The sequence below is a fragment of the Tamandua tetradactyla genome, chromosome 1 (genome assembly GCF_023851605.1).
Source record: "Tamandua tetradactyla isolate mTamTet1 chromosome 1, mTamTet1.pri, whole genome shotgun sequence".
In the NCBI taxonomy this organism is placed as follows: Eukaryota; Metazoa; Chordata; class Mammalia; order Pilosa; family Myrmecophagidae; genus Tamandua; species Tamandua tetradactyla.
The window spans coordinates 201453916-201480397 of NC_135327.1; the positions used below are offsets into that span (position 1 = coordinate 201453916).

The 26482-nt window shown below is 39.7% G+C and overlaps 1 long non-coding RNA gene across 2 annotated transcripts in view; it reads left to right on the plus strand.

Moving 5' to 3' along the window:
- The window catches only part of LOC143674832 (uncharacterized), a 132077-nt gene extending 106595 nt beyond the window's left edge, over window positions 1-25482 (plus strand). For both annotated transcript variants that reach the window (XR_013171228.1, XR_013171229.1), the window contains exon 5: window positions 25380-25482. This is a non-coding gene — a long non-coding RNA (uncharacterized LOC143674832). The remainder of the gene's footprint in view (window positions 1-25379) is intronic.
- The last annotated feature ends 1000 nt before the right edge of the window (window positions 25483-26482 follow it).

Here is a 26482-nt window from a genome sequence, read left to right on the forward strand (position 1 = left end):
ACTATCCAATTTAATCTTATGGTCAGTTTATTCAAACAACATAATTACATAGAAACTAGAATAGGGAATAAGATCTTGCCATTTTGAACAGGTTAATGTAATACCCCAATATATCCCAGAGTAATTTGGGCAGAAAGTAAAAAAGTAGTTGCAAAGTCCCCTTGAGAGGCAATATTAAAAAAGGTGGCAATATTAAATTTCCCTATCTGGGGAACTCCTGATATTCTCACAAGCATTAGAGTCTCCCAATTAAATAAATTAAGCCCTTGATCTTAGGGATTGCTTTTATGAAACTTATTCCTGCAAAAGAATTTGTAAGTTTTCTACTTATAAGTATGCCTGAGAGTCTCCCCCAGAGAACCTCTTTTGTTGCTCAGATATGGCCTCTCTGTAAGTCAACTCTGCAAATAAATTCACTATCCTCCCCCCCAATGTGGGACATGACTCCCAGGAGTGTAAATTTCCCCAGCAATGTGGGACATGAGTCCCAGGGATGAACCTGGCCCTGGCTTTGTGGGACTGAGAAAAGCCTTATTGACCAAAAGGGGGAAAAGAAATGAAGCAAAATAAAGTTTCAGTGGCTAAGAGATTTCAAATAGAGTTGAGAGGTCATGTTGGAGGTCATATTTACGCATTAAATAGACATTCCTTTTTAGTTTCTAGTGTATTGGAATAGCTAGAAGGATGTATTAGTCAGGGTTCTCTAGAGAAACAGAACCAACAGGAGATATCTGTAAATGTGAGATTTATAAAAGTGTCTCACACAACCTTGGAGACACAAAAGTCCAGAATCTATAGGGCAGGCTGTGAGGCTGGGGACTCTGATGAAGGGTCTAGACAAACTCTACAGGATAGGCTTGCTGGCTGAAGAAAAAGTAAATTCTCTCTTCTCCCTTAAAAGTCTTCAACTGATTGGATCAACTCCAACTGAATGAATTCTCTTGTTTGTGGAAGACATACCCTTAGTTGATTGTAGATGTAATCAGCCACAGATGCAATCAACTGACTGATTTAATAAAACAGCCTTCAGGTTTATCAACCAGCCATGAAATATCCCTGCAGTAATGGTTAGGCCATGCTTGCCTGACTAGACAACTGGGTACCACCACCTGGCTAAGTTGACACCAGAATTTAACTGCCACAAAGGAAAGACTTGAAACTGTTGAACACTAATCAGGTAGACTTGATTCTTGATGATGACTGTAGAACTATATAGGTTTTATGCTGTGACCATGTGATCGAGAAAACCTTGTGAATGGCACTCCCCTTATCCAGTGTATGGGCAGATGAGTAACAAAATAAAAACAAAACAAATATATAAATAATAGGGGGTATAAGGGGTATGGAATGTTTTTTGGGGGTACTTTTAAATTTTTTTGGGGGGGTAATGAAAATATTCTAAAATGGATTGTGCTGATGAATGCACAACCATATAATGATACTGTGAGCCATGGATTGTATTCTTTGTATGATAATATCACAATGACTACATGTTTCAATATAATTGCATTAAAAAGGTGAATGTAAGGACAAGAAAGCAAAAAAAAAAAATGATGCAAAAACATATGGTAAGGAAGAAAACTAAGCATTTGTAATTCGCTGCTAAAGCAAACAACCCCTAAAAGGGGGCCTTGCAGAACACATATATAAATTTGAAGTAAAAGAAGGGATTTTCACTAATTAAGGCATAGTCAACTAAATATTTGGGAATAAGGCAAGGATTCTGAATAAAAAATGTTGCTCTCTCTTCCCTCTTTTTCTTCCCCTCTGCACTCTTTCCTCCTCCTTCCCTTCCTCTCTCTTCTAAAAAAACTTTAGCCGAACATAAAAAGAAAAAGTAACATACCTTTGGGTAACTATCTGGCTGAGAATAAGGAGTTAATTTTTTTCAAAATTCAAGAGGGATAAAGTAGACTGGAAGAAAATATGCTTTCAGAATACATCGCATACTTCAAGGTCAAAGTCAGAATTGGTCATTAAAGAAAGTATTAATCTTGGTGTTGCTACTTGACGTCTTGTGGCACATTAGGAAACTTCTAAGGAGCTATAATTGTACAATCCAATACTGCAAGTGGAGGACAAGAAGAATTTTCTGTTCCTGAATCCGCCCTATGCCAATTCAGGACATTTTTATAACTAACCAAATCCTGGACCTGGGAAGGGCATGTAATTCACTTCCTAGTTTCTAGACATGCCTACTCTGAACCCCCACTCCAAGATATAAACTCTCTAGAAATAAAAGCCTTTGCTATTAAGGCAAAAGTATATGTACATCTGGTGATACATAGGAATAGCAAGGCTAACACACAGACAGTAATAAGTAGATAACAATGTGATGGGTAGAATATGCTTCCCCTCCGCCCCGAGACATGTTCACATCCTAACTTCTGGTTCCTTGAATGTGACCTTATTTGGAAATGGGGTCTTTAAAGATATGGTTAGTTAAAATGAGAACAAACTGGATTAGGTTGGGTCTTAATCCACCATGACTGGTGACCTTTCAAGAAAAGGAAATGTGGACACACAGACAGGCACAGGAGAGAAGTTTATGTGACAAAAGAGGCAGCTGCAGCTGCAAGTCAAGGAACACTGAAGAATGTTGGCAAGCATTAGAGCCAAGGAAGTCTTCTCCCTACAGGTGATAGAGGGAGAATGGCTCTGCTGACACCTGGATTTTGGATTTCCAGCCTCCAAAACTTGAGAACATAGATTTCTCTTGTTTAAGTTCCCCAAGTTTGTGGTACATTGTCTCAGCAGCCTTAAGAAACTAAGACAATCAAGAAAAGAGTGAGAACATTAGTCCTCATAAGCGACAGTTACATCCCAACACAGCTCTTCAAAACTTTGATCCATGAGATGACCAAGGCGACAAGCAGTAAATGCCTAAGAACCCGGATTTTACCAACAGATGACCCTGAATCTTAATCCCAGTTGTGTCATCTTGAACTTCAGTTTTTTCATCTGAAAATCAGAGCTAAACATATGCATTTCCTAGTGTTGTGAGGAAGAAATGACCTCTAGGTAATGTGCTTAGCATGCTCTCTGGCACTAAGTACTCAATAAGTAATAGCTCTTCTTTTTGTTGTCATCATCATTATTGACATTTTATATTCCAAGGGAGGATGATGGCTTGACCTCAAATCTCACCACATCAGCAGTCATTCACTCTGTTTATCTATAGGTCCACCCAGCACAAGGTACCCCATCACTCCAACAATATACCCCAAATTGTGTGATCCACAAAATTGTTGTTAAAGTGATAAAATGGGTTCCTGGGCCCTGGATCCCCAAGACATCCTGCAAAGGGCACCAAATCTCTTCTAATTTAAGCCCCAGGGCAATAAGTTTCCTTTTCCTTGTCCCACTGACAAAGCCTTACTTACTTGGACCAATTACATCTTGTCCCTTACAGTAACTACACTCGTCATTCTTTCATCATCAATGATGCAAGGCTTGCCTCCACCCTGAAGCCTTCCTGAGGCTCCACTGATCCATCTCTTATCTCCCAGGCAGAATCACAGAGTCTAACATAGGAAGAGCTACTGCTTCATTTCAGATTGGCGGTATTGCTCTCCCAGGTTAGCGTACCATCTGCCAAAGGCACTCTGGGACTTCAGGTTCTGCACCACAACCCTCCTCCATCCAACTGCAAGACATCCAACTGTCTTTCTAGAACATACCCATATCATGTCACCTCTGCGCTCCCACTGTAAAGTCCAAATCCCTCAGTGGAGCATTTGAGGCTGACCTTGGAGGACCACCAAGGGCTCAGGTCTCCAGCTAATCCAGACCACATGTCATTTTCTAATACCTTCTTTGTTTTATGTCTCCATATTCTTGCTCACGTTAATCCTCCCACCTCTTCTTTCTTGCCTCATGTGCCAGACTCTATAGGCTTCCTTACCCAATAGTCATTTCCAAAACCCATCTTCCTTGCCAGTCTTTAATAGATATTACTTGATATTGCTTGTTTACTTTCCCAGCTGCTTTTGCAGCCAAGGGTGGCCGTGTGATACCATGGTGGTAATGAACCTTAAGCAGAAGTCTATGGATGTTGCCTATGTACCCACTTTCCCTTCTTCCACTCTTGAAGGTGGACTTGATTCTAGATCTGCACCAGCTATCTAGTGCTCATGAAGGGATAAAGAAGGGAAAGTTCAAGAGAATCAGACACAAGCTCACTGTCAAAGCCACTGATCCACTACCAACAGTTACTTGCTGCCAAACTTCTTACTAAGTGAAGTAAACAAACCTTTATTTCTACCTGACACACCAAAAAAGTTAAGGCATATGTTCTTTGTGCCTCAGAGGTCCTATGCATGACATTTAGCTGTCATAGTGTGTTACACTAACATTTTATTTTTTTTTCACATGGGCAGGCACCGGGAATCGAACCGGGGTCCTCAGGCATGGCAGGCAAGCACTCTTACCTGCTGAGCCACTGTGGCCCACCCTACACTAACATTTTTATATGACTTCTTCAATCAGATTAAAACATTTTCTGTGTACCTAGTACCATGTTAGGTGCCCAGTATGAACAGTGAAGAACAAAATAAATGGAGTCTCTTCTCCCAAAAAACTAAATTCTAGTCGGCAGACTGACCCAATGCAAACACACTGTGGTAGGCAGAATAATAGGCTGCCAAGATGTCTTCATCCTAATCCCCAGAACCTCTGAATATATTAATTTGGACAGCAAAGGAGAATTAAGATCGCAGATGGAATTAAGGTAACTAATTAACTGACCACGACATGGAGGTTTATCCTGGGTGATCCAGAAAGGCCCAGTGTAATCACAGAGGTCCTTGTGAATGAAAGACTGAGGCAGAAGAGAGAGCTAGATCTAGAAAGAGATTTGAAGCTAACACTGCTGGCTTGAAGATGGAGAAAAGGCCACAAGCCAGAGAATGAAGGCAGCCTCTAGAAGCTAGGCCCTACAGAAGTCAATCAGCCCTGCTAACACCTTAATTTTAGCCTGTGTGAGACTTCTGAACAACAGCACGATGATTTTTGTAAATTGCATTGTTTTTAGCTACTAGGTTTGTGGTGATTTGTTATAGTAGCAATAAGAAACTAATACAGAAATGAAGCTCTAATTATAAATTGACTCAACACAGATAGGCCTGCTGGATCATTATATTGTCTTCTAAAGTATACTTGTTTCTTTTTTATCATCAAATAGAGATAATAATACCTAACACAAAATTATTGGGAGGATTAAATTATATATTACACATCTGTGTAAAACTTGTAGTATAGTACTTAAAACATAGTAAACTTAAAAATGGGTGGCCAGTACCCCTAATATTAGTACCATTAGTGTTGCTTTTATTAATGTATATAAATAATATCTCCCCATATTTATTATTTAGAGTCCTTTACTAACTAGGGTTCTCTAGAAAAACAGAATCAACAGGAGATATCTGTAAATATAAGATTTATAAAAGAGTCCAAGATCTGTAGGTCAGGACACAAACTGGCCGATGAAGGTCCTCAACAAACTCTCAGGAGACGCTGACTGGCTGAAGCAGAAAGAGGGATTTTCTCTTCTGAATACTCCTTAAAAGCCTCCTGGTGATTAGATTAAGCATTACTCATTGCAGAAAACACTCCCCTTAGCTGACTGCAGATGTAATTAGCCGTGGATGCAGCCAGCATGCTCATGATTTAAGTCCATGAAACGTTCTCACAGCAACAGATAGGCCAGTGTTTGGTTGACCAGACAACTCGGCACCATCACCTGGCCAAGTCGACACATGAACCTGACCATCACAAGTCCTGTCTAAGCTGCTATAAGAAAAAAACCCCAAATGCAATTTCTAGTTTCTATTCTGACATGTAAAGAGCTTGGAGATTATCAATCCCATCCTCACACCAAGAAAAACACTGAAAATCAACAACTCTTCTTTGATCCCTGAGATAATTGAGGTCATAGGGCAAAGCGCTGCTCTACAGCCTGGGGAGATGGGCAAATAGAGAGAATCAGTAACAGAAGCCCCCGCTGGAGCCTGGTAGGAACACTTAGAGGGTAATTGACTAATGCTGGAGACGGAGTGTGGACTAGCTTGAGAAACTCCTGGGGGCTCAAGCTTAGGGAGGCACCCACACTTTCATGGCTTTTACTTCTAGGACCCTCACAGGTTCTCAGGGTGAAAACTGGAGAACAATCCTCTCACATTTCTGGTTGAGGAAGACGGAAACTATTTTGAAATACACCTTGAGCTCTCTGCTCCCTTAACAAAGGCCTGCCCTCCAGGAAAACTCTTTTAGAGCCTAACTGGTTTGGATTTTACCAGCACCTGACTGACCCAACCAGGATAAGCAAAGCACCCAAATCAGCTTCAGCCCCCTCACCTTCCTGTCTCACTTGAATGAGGAAAAAAGAAGCTAAGATGCACTTGAGGAGGTCACAGCCCAAGGACACAGGCTTTCTCAGAGTGAGACGTCATCATAGGATTATAAACTGCTTCCCCGTCCTCTCACCCCTTACCACCACATCAGTAGGGCTTCTCTGTAATGATGGGATTACAGCTGAAAGAGCCGCACCTGTCAGACCCAATTTAGAAGGAGTCCCCAGGAAAACCAAAAGGCAACAGGGGAAACACAGACAACGACACTAAGGGAAATTTTATCCTCTAACACCTACAACTACAGAAAATACAGCCCAACTCCTAAAGAAACAAACATAAAACTTCCCACTAAAGCTTACTTACTTCAGTTCCTTTTACCCAATACATCATCTCTGGCTTTCACAAAAAATGACAAGGATGCTACAAGAAAAAAACAAAGTTTGAAAATACAAAGTATGCAACAGAACTGGACTCAGAAATGGTAAAAATACTGGAATTATCAGACTAGGACTTTAGAATAACGACAACTAATAGGCTAAGGTTCCTAATGGAAAAGGTGGGTAACATGCAGGAACAGAGGGTAATATAAGCACAAAGATGGAAATTCTAAGAAACAGAAGGAAATGATAGAAATAAAAAACAGTGTAACAGAAATAAAGAATACCTTTGATGTAGCCTAGACTTGGCCAAGGAAAGAATCAGTGAGCTAGAAGATATGTCATAGAAACTTCACAAACTGAACAGCAAAGAGAAAAAACAATATCCGAGAACTGTGGAAAAATTACAAAAGATGAAACATACGTGTAATAGGACTTCCAGAGGGAAAAGAAGAGAAGAAATACTTCAAGTAATAATGGCTGAAAAATTTCCAATTTTAATGACAGATACCAAACTGCAGAACTGTGAAGCTCAGAAGACATCAAACATGATAAATACCACCCCCCCCAAAACCCTACTCTTAAGCATATTTGAACTGCAGAAAATCAAAGACATTGAGAAAAATTTTTAAGGAACTAGAGGCAAAGGAACCTTATCCATAGAAGAACCAGGGTAAGAATTACATCGGACTTGTTTTCAGAAATTAGACAAGCAAGGAGAGAGTAGAGTGAAATATTTATTGTTGAAAGAAAAAATCCACAAAGCTGGAATTCTGTATCCAGTGATATTATTTTTCAAAAGTGAAGGACAAATAGACTTTCTCAGACAAACAAGGGACAATGGTTTGGACTGGCTTGAAGTTTATACCTTTCTTATATAACAAAGGTAGGTAATTCAGGAACGAAAGTACAGCTCCGCTAACCTTAACATTGACCTTCTGTTTCTGAACCAGAAGTGACTGCTTCAGCTGAAAATCTTGGCCAATAGGGACAAGTAAAAGTCAACGGGAATGCACAGCCATTCCTCATTAGGACACAACTCAGAGTTAGAACATGTCAACTCCACTCCATACTGTTGGTCACAACATGGACAAATTGCCCTGCTTAGCTGCAAAGGAAAGTTACGAATATAGCATGTAAACAGTTCAAAACTCAGCAGTTCTAGGCTAGAGGAAGAGGGGAAAAGGAAAATTGATGGACAACTGGCTGACCCTGCCACATTAACTAAATTATAAAATCTTTGAAAATCTTGAGACTCAGTTTTGACAACAGGAAAGACACAAAAACCTTATTTCATTATTTTTCTCTTCAGCCTTTCTCATGCATTAGGTCTTCGCCCATCCCTTCAGGAAGTCCCTGCAGGTTACCTCTCTGTCCCTCAACATCAGTCTTGGCCATATACCTGCTCTTTCTGTCTACATGTGGCCCAGGCTGCCTGACAGAGATCGCCAGCTTGGATTTCCTCATTCACTCAGAACACTTGTGTTTTCTTCAAGGTAACCTCCCCCCATTCAGCCCTTTGAGATGTTCTGGGGTTTTTCTGGCTGCTTTGGTTCTTGGGCTTTCAGCCTACAAGGATGCTTTAAAATTGCAATATTTACCCCACTCCTGCATTCCTCATCCTGTTTCCTTACTTTGTTTTTCTCCATAGTTTATATCAGCTTCTGATATACTACTTAGTTTACTTTGTTCATTTGTTTACTGTCTCCACTCACTAGATGTAAGCTTTTTTTGGGGGGAGAAGCTTTGTTTACTACTTGAACCTTATTACTCATAACCATGCCTGAAACATAGGGGATGTTCATAAATATTTTATGAATGAATGAATTCATTCATTTTTCAAAGAAACCATTTGAAGCACCATTTCCCTTCATTCTTTTCAAAACATGAGGTCTTTTGACCAATGCTAGCTGCTAGGTTGAAACACAGCATGGCCCACTCCCCCTTTCTTCCTCACTGGCTTGCTGTCCCACTGACCCTAACCCAAGCCAGTCCCCAGACTTCCCCAGAAGAGGGAACAAGTCCCATGCCTTCAATTTAAGCTCAGTTGTGGATCCACCAACAGGTGTCTTCCCCAGCCACTAACTGTTCAAAGTGGTAAATCTCGCCCAGACTGCAAAGGGAGGCTCCAATATCCACTCTGTTCCCTCCTCCCTGAAAGCTGTGCTTCTCCCCACTTCCTAGTTCTTACTCCTGTTCCCTCATTAGAACATTAGAATATCCCCTCAGAAAAGAACTCTGGGCTGAGACTTAGGACAGCTGGATTTTCACCTCAAACTTGCCACTCATTAGCTATATGAGCATTCTGTCTTGTCAGTTTCCTTCTTAGGAAAATGGGAAGAAAATGCCTGCTCTGATTCCCATGGTGATGCTAAGAAACAAATGAAAAAAATTTTGTTCAAGCCCTTTTCAATCTAGTCACTATCATCCCCTTCATTACTATTTTTCTTATATTTATTGATGTCATATATGACTTTTTAAATGCTTGAAAGGGGCAAGGGTGGTGGTTTGTAGCTCTGTAACACAGAAAAACATGTTCTTAAACTTAACTATTCCTGTAGGTGTGAACCCATTTTAAATAGGATCTTTTGATGAGGTTACTTTTGTTAAGGTGCAGCCCAACTCAGTCAGGATTGGTCTTAATCTTACTACTGGAGTCCTTTATAAACAGAATAAAATAGAGAGAAAGAGAGAGGGAACAACCAGAAGCTGAAAGACAATGGAACATGGAAGAGAAGGAAGAGGCCCGGGAAGACCTCCATGTGCATTTCCATGTGACAGAGGAAGCAAGAACTGAGGCTCACCAGTCTTTAGGAAGAAAGCATCATCTTGATGAAATCTTGTTTTGGACTTGGTTTAGACTTCTCCTAGTCTTATAACCCGGAGCCAATCAATTACTATTGTTGAAGCCAACCCACTGCATGGTATTTACTTTAGCAATGAGGAAACTAAAGCAGGGATCCTTTTATTTATTTCTTTTGTATGCTGTATGGCGGGGTTACATTTCATTCTTTTTGCATGTGAATATCCCATTATTGCAGCACCATTTGTTGAATTTTTGTTTGCTTGTTTTTGGCAGAAGTGCATGGGCCAGGAATCGGACCTGGGTCTCTTGCATGGCAGGCAAGAAATCTACCACTGAACTACCCTTGCACCCCTCAATGGGGACCTTTTAATGCTGCACTTTCCAGGGAATTCTGAATTTTAACCAAGCTCAGTCCTTGAGATAAAGGTACATTTCGGGCATCTGTTGGCAGAAGAGACCCCACCTTCACCAAGAACCCACTAAGATGCCAAGAACCCACTAAGACTTTGCCTCACTCCCTCAATTAATCCCCACTGCATTAGTGAGGTTGGCATTACGCACCCCATGTCACAGACAAGAAAACTGAGACTCAGAAAGAGGAAATAATTCATCCCTGAAATCACTGCAGAGCTGGAATTAAAATCCGAGTGTCTGTGCTACTTTGTCCCAGAATCTCTGAAATTATCCTTCTCAGAAATTAGCAGTTATCTAGGTTAATTATGAATGAAGCCTATCCTGATCAAGTCCATCGCCTTCCCAGAAACAGCTGGGAAATGCTCGTTCAGATAACCTAGAAGCCAATAAATATATCCCTTCTTTTTTTAGTGGGAAAAGGGCTCTTGTTGACATCCTGCTGGCCCCTGCTAAAAGGCCAGGGCTACTCTGGTCTCAAGGCCACAATTCTTCTGTATCTGTGGGGAGTTTGTCACATTCTTCTCTACCTCACAACATTCCAGCAGCCCCACAGCTTTGTAATGTTGCATGGGACTGAGATTTTACTCACTCCCCTGCCATTTTCTTCAGGACTTCCACAAACAGCGGCTGCAGCAGCCACAGCCAGAAAAGGTCAGACAGGCCAGATCCGCTGGAACTTCCAGAAGCTTCACAACTCACAACAGGGGTGCTGCTAGGCAGGAGGAGGGACATGAGATAGAATCCAGCCACTACTTCTCCCCCACATCTCAGCAAGACAACTTTCCCCACACCCCTAGCTTCACCCCTCTTGATGGGTCAGTGGAGGCCAGAACTTTGCCAGCAAACATGAGCTCTTGCAATTAGCCCATGGACTGGTGCCATTCACTGTTTTATGTGCTATCTCATCACAGCATATGCATTTTCATCAGCTGGTTTAAAGGCCTGTTTGTTAAGATACGTTATATTTCAGACTCCTACAGATAGAAAAGCTGGGTTTTGAGAAAATCTGGCACTTAGGATGTTCATTGTCCTGGATGAAAGTAGGCTTCCATGCCCAGATCTTCCAAGCAGGCTGTGGCCTGGAGGTCACTAAGCAATGTGACCAAACCAAAGACAAGCATGGGGTGACCAGTAAGTCTCTGGGAAATCAAAATCCTTTTGTTGTCCAGCCTGGAAGGTCAAAAATTGCCATTTGAGATTGCCTAGACAGCAAAGAGCCCACCCCCATAAAGGTGACAGCAACTGGACAGAAGTCAACATCGCTGTCATTCACAAATAATGCCACCCTGAAGGACACCATTGAAGCAAAGGCCTCAATTATCCAATCACAAACAAATGCTATTGTGATCAAGGACTGGTCAGCAATAAAGAGAGTATTTGTTTCAAAGGCCATCAGCTCAGCTTGGAGATTTGGAAGAAAAGGTGGCTGCAGAGAGGTCTTCCTGCAGCTGGGTGCCAGGCACTCAGACATCAAGAAAGGAATTCAGTCCTACCCAGCATTTCAATGTACTTCATAACAGACTCCTTTATTTCTCAATAGGAAAGCCTAGTTCTTCTCAGGACATACTACTTTAAACTCATCACTGCACAACAATAATTAAGAACTTAAAACATCGCCTTCTATTCAAAAGCTATCTTCAGATGGCCCAGTCCATCAAAGAGCCTCACACTCTGTTCTGCTGACCTGCACCTGGATGGACAAGGCTCTATCTCTGGATGGACATGCAGTAATGTGATTATAGTAAGTATGTCACGGAGGGTGTCGCTATGAAGACTAGGACAGTCAGCAAAAGACAGTTCCTTTAAATCTCAGAAATAGTTTAGGCCTCTCTTGAGTAACTGCTTTTATTTTTCTTGTAAACATTTCAAGTGACCTATTTGCAGGGTTTTCCTATTTGATGAACTATTAAAATCTCAGAGCAAAATTTACAGACCCCTTCTAGCAAATTCACAGGACCATATTGCATGATTTTGTAAAAAAGTTTCAGATCTGGTTGAAGTTTAGTGGAAAGAAAATTCTTTAACTGCAAATTCACCTTCACCTTTATAAGCAGAAGCAGAAATAAGACAAAGGTGAGGTATCTGGAGTTGAGGGAAGAGGATGGCAAGAATCAAACTAGAAGGGAGAACTAGGGCATAGCTAGGGAAAGTAATATAGGCCAAAGGCAAGTTTTACCAACTTTCCATTGTACTTAAGACAAATCACAAGTGCACAAGTGTCTCATCACAGCCCTAGGTACCATGTAATTTCAAAGTTATCCGGCAAGCTTAATTAGAAATGCACTGGAAGTTCCTACACCGAGGCATTGTCACCGTCACACAATATCTTTGTAAATGTTTGCCAAGAATTGTTTGAGATGGATTTTCTCTACCAACCCCAACTATGATTATAATTTTCCTTTCTGGAAAAAAATGTGGGAGCCATTCAAACAACACATTCAATTCAATAAGTATTTATTAAACCACTCTGTGACTGGAATCATAACAGTCACTGGCACTTGGGTGATAAACAAACATTTGTTCCCCTTTTCCATCTAGCAGTAGGAAAAACTCGACAAAATGTCTTAAGAAGAAAAGTAGCTATCACAATTAACACCAAGAATTTTCTGGCATTTTGAAGAAATGAAGCTACCCAAACTGAAAATCTCTTAAGAACCAAGCACCTGTGACATATTCCTTGACATGAAGCCACTAAGCATTGATGGCTGGGATAGGGGGTGTGCTGGCATATGCCCCGAGTCATCTGGGTCTCACATTTTATTCTGCCAGATCACAATGTGGAGGTAAAAAGAGCAGAGTTCTCAAGACCTGATCTCTGCTTCCTACTCTTCCCATTCCAAGCTAGTTAATTGATCAGTATTCTCTATTAAGTGTCTGACCTGTTCCTTCCTGGATACTCCGAGTTAATCTTCCTATAATTGGCTCTAGCTGTTACAAAAGCATATGAGACTCCTGGCTGAAGTGAAGGAGCCTCAAAATCTCCTTGCTGCTGTGGCTTCTTTGCCTGCCCTTCTGACTGGCAACCCAGCTTCTGACACTAGTCAATGGCATATGAAGAGAACCAGTAGGCTTCCTTTCTGGGCCAAAGCTCTTAAGAAGTGCATGCCCCCTCCATACTACTTTCTTTTTCCACTAGCTGGATGCAGATAATATTGAGTCCATAGGGGCTGGAAGGGACAAAAGATGAAATAAGTCTGGGTCTCTTAAAGGCCACAACTTGCATTAGATTATTGCTTAAGTAAGAAATAAGCTTCTACTATATTTGGCCGACTATGTATTTTGGGGTCTGTTACTGTAAACTAGCCTACTGTAACTCAGTATAATGATCAAAGTAGAGTGAGTCAATCTATTGACTTTCCCAGGGACCAAAATATCTATTTTCCCCACATGGAGGCTTCAATATCATAGTATAATTAGCAGTTTAAATAGGGGAATTACATGTGGTTTTAAAATTTTATCTAATTCAATTTTGGAACAGGTTTTGGGGTAGAAAAAAATATACCATTTCCACTATTAAAAGATGAGGAATAACTCCCTCTGTCATTCAGAGGTCTGTCGTCATCAAACACAGCCCCTGCAATGTCTTTAACTTAATGCTCTGCCCTCAACAGCACAGGCTTGAGTTTCTAAATGGAATTTAAAGATTCCCCACGGTCACCCTTCACAGGACAGTTAATTAATGAATTGGTGATTAGCATCATTTGCTAATTTATAGTTAGCATCATTAACATATTCTTTAACACTCTAGATTTAGTTCTTCAAAATGAAATGTGTGAGGAGCCATACATTGCTTTTAATGTGATGGGCTATTGCATGAGTATGCTGGTAAGAGGCATAGTTTCTTCAAAAGACATTTGAGTCCCTACTATGTTTCAGGCACCAGCACATACAGCAGTGAATGAGAGATGGGTCATGCCTTTATGTTTCAGATTATTCTGCAGCATTCCACATTGTGCTAGTACTATGGTGATATTGGGTATTGGAGCATGCCCCCCACAAAAGGTGTTCAGACCCCACCCCCTGGTATTGTGAGTGTGAACCCATTTGTAAATAGGAACACTGAAGATGTTATTAGGTTAGGAATGCCCAAACTAAATGAAGATGGGCTTTAATCCAATATAGCTGAAGTCCCTATAAACAAAGAATATTGGACACAGAAGAAAAAACCATGGAGAACAGCAAGAAACTGGAAGCCAGCAGAACCTGGAAGAGAAAAGAGATGATGCCGCCATGTGCATTGTCATGTTCCAGAAAAGCCAAGGACTGCTGGCAGCCAGCCCTGGAATACCACTTTTTTCAGGGAGATAACATCATCTTGCTAATGCCTTGATTTGGGCTTCCAGCCTCAAATACATGAGCCAATAAATTCTTATTTAAGCCAACTCATTGTATGGTATTTGTTTTAACAGCTATGAAACTACAATAGGTGACAATTAAAATGCATGCTTAGGTTGATATATGTTTAGGAACCTTACAATTGTTAAGAGCTTTCAAAATTTTCACTTTTATGCTCTTAATTACTTTTTTATCACAACTCTACTAGGCAGATATAATTTCTATTAAAGAGGAGGGGATAATTGCAGTTCAGATATGAATTGCAATAAAGTTGAAGTGAATGTACCAAAAGCACAAAGCCAGGCCTGATGTAAGGCACAAAAGAAGAACTCCCTTACCATCTCCTACTGCTCATCGTTGTCTGAGAATCTGTGGTCCCTGAGAGAAAAATTTCCTAGTGGGGTGTTGGTTAGACCGAGTTTTACTTTCTCTTGAAAATACTCTTTATCTTGTTAAGGGCACTATAACTTCAATAATATACTTCACCTTAGTGAAAGATAAGATAAAGGATAGGATCAAGTTGACAGATGTTTCATTCATCCCAGACTGAGATGCCAGAAGAAGCCTAGCCACTGATGGTGTTCTAGTTTGCTAACTGCCAGAATGGAATAGAACAGAAACGGAATGGGTTTTAGATGGGGAATTTAATAAGTTGCTAGTTTACAGTTCTAAGGCTGAGAAAATGTCTCAATTAAAACAAGTCTATAGACATATTCAATCAAAGACATCCAGAGAAAGATACCTTGGGTCAAGAAGGCCGAAGACATTCAGGGTTTCTCTCTCAAGTGAGAAGGCGAACATAGTCAGAGCTTCTCTCTCAGCTGGAAGGGTACATGGCGAGCACTGCATCATCTGCTAGCTTTCTCTCCTGGCTTCCTGTTTCATGAAGCTCCCAGGGAGTCGTTTTCCTTCTTCATCTCCAAAGGTCACTGGCTGGTGGACTCTCTACTTCGTGGTGCTGCAGCATTCTCTGCTCTCTCTGAATTTTCTGCTTTCTTCAAAATGTTTCCTCTCTTATAGGATTCCAATAAATTAATCAAGACCCACCTGAATGGGTGGAGACTCGCCTCCACCTAATCCAGTTTAACAACCACTTTTGATTGAGTCTCCAGGGAGATGATCTAATTATAGTCTCAAACATACAGTACTGAATAGGGATTAGAAGAAATGGCTGCCTTACAAAATGGGATTTGGATTAAAATATGACTTTTCTAGGGTACTTACATCCTTTCAAACCAGCACAGATGGTAAACCAGGGAGAGCCGACAATGTGTGGCAAGGGTGATAGGTGAAAACTCCACGTACCTGGCTGGACAGTCTTGGTTCTGCTTCAGTGGGTATGGAGGAACATTTTCTCCCCCTTGGATGAAAGGTTGTGTTCCCTGGGGGCTTTATCAGCATAGGTTGTCCTCATTATCAGAAGATATCTTGGACTATGCCATTCCAGGTGTCACATCAACCTTGGAAATTCCAGAAGACTCTCTACATTCTTTAAGGGAGTCAAGGATCTGAAATTTTTCCCTTCAGTCATGTCAAGATTTTAGGAACCAAAGTAATTGGAAACTTAATTCATTCAATGGATGAAGCAGAATACCCTACAGGTTTCTGTTTGTGATGATGCCTACTCTTGTGCCCTTCACACAGTAGGTCCTCAGCAACTCTGGTTAGAAATAATGGGGTGTTTCCTGTCTGGAGTGGGGCCAGAGAATCAGCATTTGAAACAAAGGTTTCAGGTTATTCTAATGCAGTTGGTGCATAGACTGGAAACTGAAGGAAAGTGGAAAAAGAGCGACAACTTTCCCAAGCAAAAAGATCAAGCTTCATTTTCTATCATTCTACTTTTGAAGCACAGATAAAAGATGACAACGGTAAGTTAAAAGGAATTAACCTTATAGGGGGCAAATCAAAGACCTCTTTCTGAAATTTGAAAGCAGCATTATTCCCAGCCCAGATTGGATCTGTGGTTCCCTAAGGGACATTTTATAATCCTTGGTTTGAACAAAGTTGATAATACCTTTTATAAACAACCCAACACTTTGAGGAGGAAACTAACAGAAAGCACAAGATGATTTAAGGAAGACAATTTAGGGCAGTGGGGATCAATGTAGGCAATAATGAGAGTGCATTAACAAAGTCTGAAATGAATCCTTCCCACTGAACTCTACAGTGCAATGCTACATTTGTTACAGTGAATAGAACTCAGGGTCTTAGAATACTAGAGCAGAGAAGAACCTCTGAAAACTTCTGGCGAAGTAGTTTCCAAACCTGGCTGACTATGCATGAATCACCTGGGGAACTCTTAACAATAAACCAGTCATTGATTCTGGGGTGTTTCCTGTCTGGAGTGGGGCCAAAGAATCAGCATTTGAAACAATGGTTTCAAGTTATTCTGATGCAGTTGGTACATAGACTGGAATTTTAGGGACTACTAAAGTAGCCCAACAATCTTATTTTATGGATAAAGAAACCAAGGCTTAGAGAAATTAAGGATTTGTCCAAAATTGCCCAACAAGATACTGCCCTGTATATACATATACTCTGTCAATCATTCCTTAATTACTGTAATATCTTCTGTTTGAGGTATGATTCACATATTTCATCTATATGGCCTGGGCATTTCAGGAGGTCAGTGAGTAGATAAGGCAGATATTTTTACTTCCATGTTAGACCTGAAGAAAGTGAGACTGTTCTGTTTCATGATTCACCTAAGATTCACAGTGGAATAGGGGAAAATTCAGGCTTGGATGCTAGGTCCTTTGACTAAAACAGGGCTCAGCCTCTTATTGCATTCACCAGCTCCATAAAGGATGTTGGGTACTATCAGTTGCATTGTAGAGGTCCTATGAAAGAACTCAAGAATACCATGATAAATTTAATTACTCAGAAGTAATTAAATTACTCCTTCTGTTGAGTTGCCACCTGGGGCTCTTTGTTTCATGGTGGCTCCCAGCCCACTGACTGACACTGCTGTTTGGAAGCACTGCACACCTGACAGGACTTTACTTGGAGGCACTTGGTGATTTCTTGGCCTCTTACCATGAATCTCCCTGTACTGGAGCAACTAGAAGCAATGAAGGCAGCAGCAGTGGTACTACGGTATTTCCATTCAGTTTTGGTCTTTCTTGGGTCCAAGATTTGGGACAAAAGGATTTTTAGAAGAGTTAAAACTAAGAACTGCCAGACCTGCAAGGTCCTCCATAATCAGACTCCATCTGCTGTGACTCGCCATAATATCCCTCACTCTGCCTTTGAAGCCGTCAAACCAGTTTCCTTAAGGACTCACAGACACACTCTGCTGATTTCCTTTGGACCTCACAAATGTTGGCAGGAATGATTTCCCTATTCAACTTCTACCCCTCCTTTAAGGCCTGTCTCAAGTCCTTCTACTCTGTGAAGCTTTCATGGATTAATCCAAGCCCCAGTCATTCTCTCATTCACTAATTTAGTCATTCAGATATAGTTATAGAATGCTTCTTGTGTACCAGCACGGTTTGAGATTGAGATCAGATAAAGTCTCTGATCTCATCAAGCTTCTTCTGCCATTTCTGTACGCTCTCCCAACTCTTAAAGATTTAGCTCTGCAATTTAGCAGTTAATTGTGCATTGTCTCATATTATTTATTATCTTTCACATATGTTAGTTTTACCTTCCCAACTAGGGTACAAACACTTGAATACAAGAAACATGTCTCATACATTTCTGATGTCCCAACAAATACTGATTGGTCGAATGGGTGAAACGTGCTGGGTAAACCCAATATGAAACCTCTTTCTCTTTTAAAAGTTGATATGACTTCATATTTTACCAAGTATGCATAGTAGTTATTGAGAAAGAATAAAAACAGAAATATTTATTCTTTAATGGTCTATGATTAATCTTTAATGGCCAGTGACCTCATATAAATGTCATACAGTATAATTTTCTCATCTGTGCTGGTGCATACCTTCCGGGTATTAGAAAATTACATAATTAAGTATAGATTACCACAGGCATGCTATTAAACATTTTATTATTCCTTAGAGACTTAATAGTAATACTTTATATTTATATGTACTTTTCATCAGATTATCTCCAATCACTTTACAAGTATTATCTCATTAATCCCTTCCAACAATTCTGTGAATATCCTTAATTTAATGGATTCAAAAACCACAACCTGAAGCAATTAAATGATAAGTCAAGCATTACACTCTTCATTCTTCTTCAAAGACAAGGAAAACCACTCCTTATTCCCCTACAAAGGACATCTAAGTGAGAATTGAAGTTAATTTTCCAAGTTCTCATGAAAAAAGAAATAAAAATAAAATTGTACTTCATAGAACAGTCCAACTGTTGATTCTCTTATACCTTAAGTCTGAAAGGCTTCTGCTTGGCCTTTCTATTTAAGTTCTAAAAGAAAACTACATATGTTATTTCTCAGAAGAAATTAGATTTTTCATATCTGAACCAAGTGATGGGTGATCAAATTCATTTGTTTTAGGTCCACTTAACACTTTTGTTCTTGATGTTTGGTGTGTTCCTGATTGTGGATAAGCCTGCAGAAGTTGGCATCATGAAGTAAGCTGGTACTTAGGGGCATCAGAATCAATTTCTGGGCTCTTTTTGGATATGAATTTAATTGAAAAGTTTGATGATCATTTATTGAGGGCTCACGTATTTTTTCATTATCTTTAATCCTTACAGCAACCCTGTAAGGTAGCTGCCATTATCTCCATTTTATAGATTAGATAACTCAGAAATATTAGGCAATTTTTCAAAAGTCACACAGCTATTGAGTAGTGGAATGATGAGTGTCAAAGCATGTCTGACTGATTCCAAATACAATGAAGGCTCTGAGATGAGAATGTGTCTAAAATTGAAATTAGTCAGAAAAAAATTGCAAATGCTGCATCATTTAGAATGTGGCTTCTTCTGAAAAAATGAAAAACTTTCTGACAACTTAAAGAGATTGGATATTATGTAAAATAGATTTTTTCATGAAATATTCCAGCTTAGTCTAAAATATCATTATGAGTTCCCTTCTTCATAATACTTCTGTTTCTTTCCACATCTGAAAATGACTCTTGGTGAATGTCGCTATTCAGGGAAACTCTGAAAGGCCATCCAAACAAGGCATTTCCAGTGTTATTTTCCTATCTGAACAGCCTCATCCTCTATAAAGCAAATAAATAAGAATGAACACTAATTAAAAACCAAAACTCTGGGCTGTGAACTCCACAGAGGGTATAGACTGTTACTATCTTTGTAGCTGTTCAGAGCGAGCATGCATTAAATGTTGTCTTAAAAAATATATGTGCGTACATATTGTGTATATGTTATATATTTAAAAATATTTTTGAATAAGTTATGTGTTTGGAAATTACTATAGTCAGAAGGCATGTTTCTAACCCAAATAATTCTTGCTTATTTTCTTAGATTTATCATCAAGAAAATAGACAGGAGTCTTGTTTTACTGAGTTAATCCCAATGGAATTCTAAAATTATTTCAAGTCCTTGGAATAAGTGTACTATGGAAGTGTAGTATATTTATGTATAATTATTATCAATTTACCATTTTAGCTTAATGGTGCAGGAGAATATCAAATGCATCAGATCTTTATTTAAGAGGTAATTTATAGTGAGGGGCTCTTGAAGAAACAAATTATCTAATTAATTTATAAAAATTTGACTTTTTGGAATTTTAAAATTATCTAGATACCTTTGATAACATTAACAAAGAAAAAACCTATAACTTAACCTTCCACTCAAAATTATGTCAAATTGAAAGGAAGTATACAGTGGTCAGGAAAGAGTTGCTTTTCTGCAATGAGATCACCTGCATTTGGAATTCAATGATTTTCTCTCTTCTATTTGTATTAATATTTTCTCTCTTATATAAAAACCAGATGATAAGATGAGAGGACAGTATTTTTGAAATTTGGACAAAAGATTAGTTCAATGTGGCAATAATGACAGGCAACTGGAAGGAGAATTGGGAGAGGCACACCAAGGTACTGGAAATAACCCCATGAAAAGTACATGAGTCCTGTGTTGGAGGAACTTGCATATGTATAATCTTGGGTGCATGGCTCAACCTCTTTGGGCTTTGATTTCCTCAGCCATATGATAAATGGGTTGGCTTATATTGTAGGCTTGGAAATCATATACCAGAAACTAAAAATAAATGAACACAAAAAGAAACAAATTTGATGACTACCTCCGGCGGCCAGTATTTATTTTATTGATTGATTGATTGTTAGGAACATTTAAAAATCCTGCTTTTTTTTTTTTTTTGCATTATCATTTTACAAAGACAGAACATTTTTAGTACCAAAACAACAAACCCCAGAATAAAGCTAGTCTTTTAAATTTAATAGATTTGGATTTATGAAAAAATTGCCCTTCTATTGCCCTTATTATTTTCATTTCATCAGCAAAATCTCATGATCCAAGGATTAGGTTTTGAGAAGGGCTGGTCCTCGTGCTCTTGTAAGGCACTGTATATCTGGGGGTCAATTGTGGACATCCCTGACCGGCAGCCCTCCTACTCTGCTTCTGACTGGAGGACCATCCCACTCAGTCACATGGGTAGAACTTTTTCAAGAACGGACTCACCCGTATGGCATGCATATAGCTTCTGGGAATAAATGTCAGCAGTGAAGTGAGTGCTGTCTTTCATAAGGTTGCTGTGCTAGACAGCAATGCCTGACATCAGGAGAGGGACCATAGCTCCTCTCTGAAGGAGATGTGATTTGTAGAAAGATCTGCTGTTTTGGGAATGGCTGTTTGGGCTGGCACAGCCTCTTTTAGAGGCATGCAATAAATGCTCATTGTTCAAACATATTGCTAAATGAAAGAGGCTCAGATAAACCCTTTAAACTACATATATATATATAATGGATGAGGTTACTCAGAGCTACTTTAGTAGATATTTGTTGTTGTTTTTGTCAGCTCAGCATCACATTCATTTTCCTTTGGTATCAGCCTGTGATTTTCCTATGTGCAACTCTTTAGTCCCTGTTGCATGCAGTCTGTGGGCTTGTCCATGAAGTTGGTCTGTGCCCCCTGTGATATAAGCTAAGCCACTCATACTTCCTCTTTTTGGCAGAGTAACTCAAGGATGGGGAAAGACAGGAGAAAATTCATTCTGATAGTATTGCTTCTGGTCTTGCAGAGACCTCTATTGGTCTTTCTAGCTGGGAACCCTGGAGCAGCCTTGCTTCTTATGCTTCCTGAGACACAGTTGTTGGCTTGTTTCCTTCTGAAATATTTCCCCCTTTTTATGTTTGTGTCAAGAAGAGTTGGTTTTAGTCACTCACAAACAACTGATGTAGCTTTGGTACTCTTTAGTGCTATATGGCAAATATTTGCAGTACTTCCAATCCCAAAGCACAGGAAGTTGTGCTTCCTGGATCCTGTTCTCATGAAATTAGTTCTGGCCAATGAATCATAAGTGTAGGTGTCACTAGAGCTAAGTATTTAATTGCTGGTTTAGAATAGTCTAGAGTTTTCTCTTTACCTCTGGCTCATGTCCAGCAACATTTAAGTTGGTGGCTGCCTTGTCAGCTCAGGTGCCTGATTTATTACCTTCTAAACATGGATATCATGTGAACAGGATAGAAATGTTAAGTCAGTACAATTTTGGGATTATTTGTTGTTGAAGCATAATCTAGACTATCCTGACTGAGTGTACAATGATCATCCTGCAAAATCAGTCTTTTCTTCTTAGTTATCATGCCAAATTCAGTAGCAAATTCCATGATATTTAGCCTCAAGGCTCAACTTCCTAATTGTAAAGTGGAGATAAAGATAGCACCTGACTCATAGGGTTGATGTGAAAGTTTACTGAGTTAATATTCATGAAGCGCCTGGCTTTTTATAAGCTCTGTATACTTGTTAGCCATCACTTTTACTTCCAGATGCTTCCACTGCAACTTTTGTCCAAATTCTCATTTTCTCTTATTTGAATTGCTCCAACACCTCCTGATTTGTCTTCTTGTTTTCTTTCTTTCCCCTCTCCCCACAACAATATATACATTTAGCACCATATAAACTAATCTTTTAAAATGCAAATTAAATCGTGTCAGCACTTGCTCAAATCCTCCAAAGGCTTTCTCTTGCACTTATGATAAAATCCAAATTCTTTACCTTTATTGGCAGATATCCAAATGATCTGGTTTCTGCCTTTTGTGCCACTCGCACCTCACTCCCTCTGCTTCCCCCCCACTTCACCTTCTTTCTGTTCCACAAGCAATCCATACCCAAGTCCTACCTCAGATATTTGGGCTTGCTCTTCCATCTGTCTAGAGCACTCTTCCTCCAGTTCTTTCTTGGATAGACCTCATTTCATCATCCAAGTCTTCGCTCAACAGTCACCAGCTTCAATTATAAGGGTACAGTTTTAATTGTACGTAAAGTACAATTTCCTCAAATGCCCAAATATTCCTTCTTAACTCAGCTGTCATCCGGCCATCTTATATAAAGTAGCCTCTGTTTCCTTCATACCTAGAGTAGAGCCTGGCATTGATAAATACTTGTTTAAGATGAAATGAATGAAGACATGATGGAGTAAAGTATAAGGGCAAGTCCTGTGTGCTCAGGTTGATGCTGGGTGTTCTGTATGACCACTGCTCTGGTACATGTGACATTACCAACTAGCTTAATTGCCTCTCTTGCAGAATTATAGCCTTTGTGAGAGTGGGCACCATATTGAACTTGCTCCCTGCTTCTTTTATCTCCAAGGCTTAGTGGGTATTTGCATGGAAAAGATGCTCAGTAATCATTTGTTGAGTGAATGAGTGAATAAATTAGTGAATGGACAAAATGAGACTTGGCCTCTAACTTCAAGAGGCTTAATGTCCATAGATGTAAAAGTGTTCATCTGTAAATTGAAAATTAAATAAGATAATGTACATGGATAGAAGTAATGTAGTGACTGGCACATATAGGGTCCCACATTTTTTTCTGCAACATAATTGGAAAATGAACATGCGTTTTCTTAGTTTTTATCTTTTGCAAGACACCATGCTCTCAGAAACAAAAGCATGGTAAGAAATAGAAGTGGGAGTCTGTTGTAGAAAGCAGTTGATATTAAAAATATTGGAGGAGGAAGAAAAGGAAGGAAAGGTGAACAAGGTGACAAGTGTAGGTTGAATATGCAACTATGCAAGCTCAAGTTTCCAAGCTGGAATTGCAGAATGATGTGGGTGCCTGCTTTAAAATGTCTTTAAAAAATGAACTTTCCCCCCTCATTACACTAACCTTAGATACTCACTAAAACATCAGAAAATTCAGAATGACAAAAAGAAGAAAAGGAAAAAAACCCACAAAGTTGTTCCTGCCTAATAAACCACTTCTAACATTTTCATTTAATCTTTCCAGAGTCTTTACAATGTATATATATATCTGCCACAAAATTGGATCATACGTGACATTTGGTTTTGTAACCTGTTTTCTTCCTCTTAGCAATATATTAATATCAGGAGCATCTTTCTATATCACAAAGTAGGATTACCACAAATTTAAATGGCTACCTCTCATTCCTTTGTATACTGTAATTAACTGTCAGATAATTTGACTGCATTTGGGTTTTCATTACTATAAAAATATTACTGAGACCAACATTTTAACAAAACCTTTGCACATATTCATGATGATTTCCTAAAAGTGGAGCTGATGTGTAAATAGGTATCTACATTGCTAAGGCTATTGTATTCAGGAAGCATAATGTCCACTATACACTGTTTAAAGTTTTGAGGATCAGAACAAATTTTGGTCATCGTTTCCATCAGAAATGCTCTTTGTTGACCACTGGTTTACTTTAGGCCTTGCACCATATAGTATATTTCTGTGGCTAACCACATGAGCTAATTTCCATCAAGGTAAGGTTGCCAGATTTGGCAAGTAAAAATAAGTCACTCAGTTAAATTACTTTCAGATAAATAACATATAATTTTTTAGTATAGGTATGTTTGAAATTTTGCACAGGACATACCTAAAAAATATTCATTGTTTAGCTGAAATTCCAATTTAACTAGGCATCTTGTATTTTATATGGCAGCCTTAATCACAGAGAAAGTACATTTAAGACAAATATGCAAAGTACTTTCAAATAGCTGAATAGAACTGCTCAATCACGCTCACTCGTGCCTCCTTGCTTTTGTTTAGTAAGAATAAGCGCCAGTGTTTGTTGAGCACTTATCATGTGTTGGGCACTATTCTAAAGTCTTAATATATACTAGCTCCTTTAATTCTCACAATAGCTGGATGAAGTTGGTACTATCATGATTCTCACTTTACAGATGAGGAAACTGTGGTGCTACCCACCCAACCAATGAATGGCTGAGCCAAGATTTGCATCCCCAGGCTAACTGATGTCTTGGCAGCCTACTTACCTCCCTTCCTCCCATCCATCCAGTTCCAACACCAATTTCCCATGCCCAACATCATTCCCACCCACACTCTCCTGTCTCTGTGTTGAACTCCTGTTAGAACTTAATTACATTCATGCCTGGAATGCAATAAAAAAATTCTTCCATCCATACCACTCTCCAGTTCCTAGAACAGAAAAGGCTAAACATACAGAAGGGCAGGATTTAAATTGGGCCCTGAACATCATTAAAAGACATAATAATAGCAGCCAACATTTATGGAGTACCTTCTGTTTGCTAGCTATTGTGTAAAATAGTCTATATACATTATTTCATTTTATCATTAGAAAAACCCTCAGCTATAGGTACCTTTTGCAGATGAGTAAATGGAGGCTATGAACAGTTAAATGCCATGCCCAAGCTCATCAAAGCAACAATTGACAAAGTTGGGCTTTGAGGGCAGGTCAGCCTAACACCATGACCTTGACTCTTTCTTCTCTTACATGGTGACTCACTCTTCCTTTCCTTCCCATTTTCTGATCTAAGCAAGTTGCTGATTCCCTAGGAGAATCTGGCTGGACACACTGCAACCTGAAACATTTCTTGGAAGTCTCACCCATCTGTCAGCATTTGGAAAAGAGCCATAAGTCCTGAGCTAGCATTCACTTTTCTTTCTGGGTGTGAGGAGGCTGGAGCAGGACTTGATGACTTGTGACCTCCGGTCTTTGCACTTCTCTCTTTGACACAGATTTCAGAAGCACAGCTGTGTTGGAAAATCACCTGGTGCTGTCTGCTCTAGCAGCTACTTGGCAGAATGTGGGGGAGCTGCTTTGCCTCAAAGAGAATCAAGGTGGGAAAAAAGTATAGAGGGTTATTGCCATTAGAAGCTTTTGTACTCAAGCACTTTCTTAAATCCTGACATAATAAAAATGTCCCCTGAAAAGGAAGCAGTTTCATCCATCCGCCAATGAGGTTTTGCAAATGCTGAGTTTCATAGCTCTTTTTTTCTTTTATAAGTGTAGCAAGCATTTTGGTTAGTCTGCAAAGGTATTCAGGTTTGTGTTGTGCCCCTGAACCCCCTTTCTATGCTTATGCCTGAGATGCCTACCTCCTATCTTCAACGTGTGCTCCCCACTCTGAAACCTGCTCCTTGGAAGCCTTTGGACTCAGTTATAGAATTTTTAGGAAGAATGTGTGTGTGTGTGTGTGCATGTGAGTGTGCACATGTAGTGATAGGGAGGGGGTGGTTTATGGAATTTGCATTTAAACTGAACCTCTTTGGGATGATGGCAGAAGGCTTAGACTTTCCTCAGGCATTTCAGGCTTCAGGGACTGGGTCCTTGCCTGGTTTCCCTGAAGTTCTATGGTAAAAAGCTCGATAACAGGGCAAGATGACTTGTTAGGGGAAGGGAGAAAAAGAAGGGTGAGCTTTCCATGAGGGGAATTTCAAGATCATTTGGATTTAGGGACCACTTGCTTTACTGTTCCAAAACGCTATGCTGGAGATGAGGCAACCAAATTCAGTGTATATTTTAGTAGATGAACCCAGATGAATGATTCATGATGGAATCTGTCCGAGCCTTGGAATTACCTCTCTTGATAGTTTCAACCTATAAAAAAGGCAACAAGCCAGGGAACAGGTAGTTCCTTCTAACAAAATGTCCTTATGGCTGTTCCTATGATGTTAAGGAAAGAGCCTTGGGTGTGGAATCAGAAGAGGTGAGCTGAAACTCTTGGCTCCATCGCTTAGTCTTTATGCAATCTGGGCAAGTGAAGATAATCACCACCATCATCACCATCACCACCACCATCGTCACCACCATCGACACCACCACCATCATCATCATCACC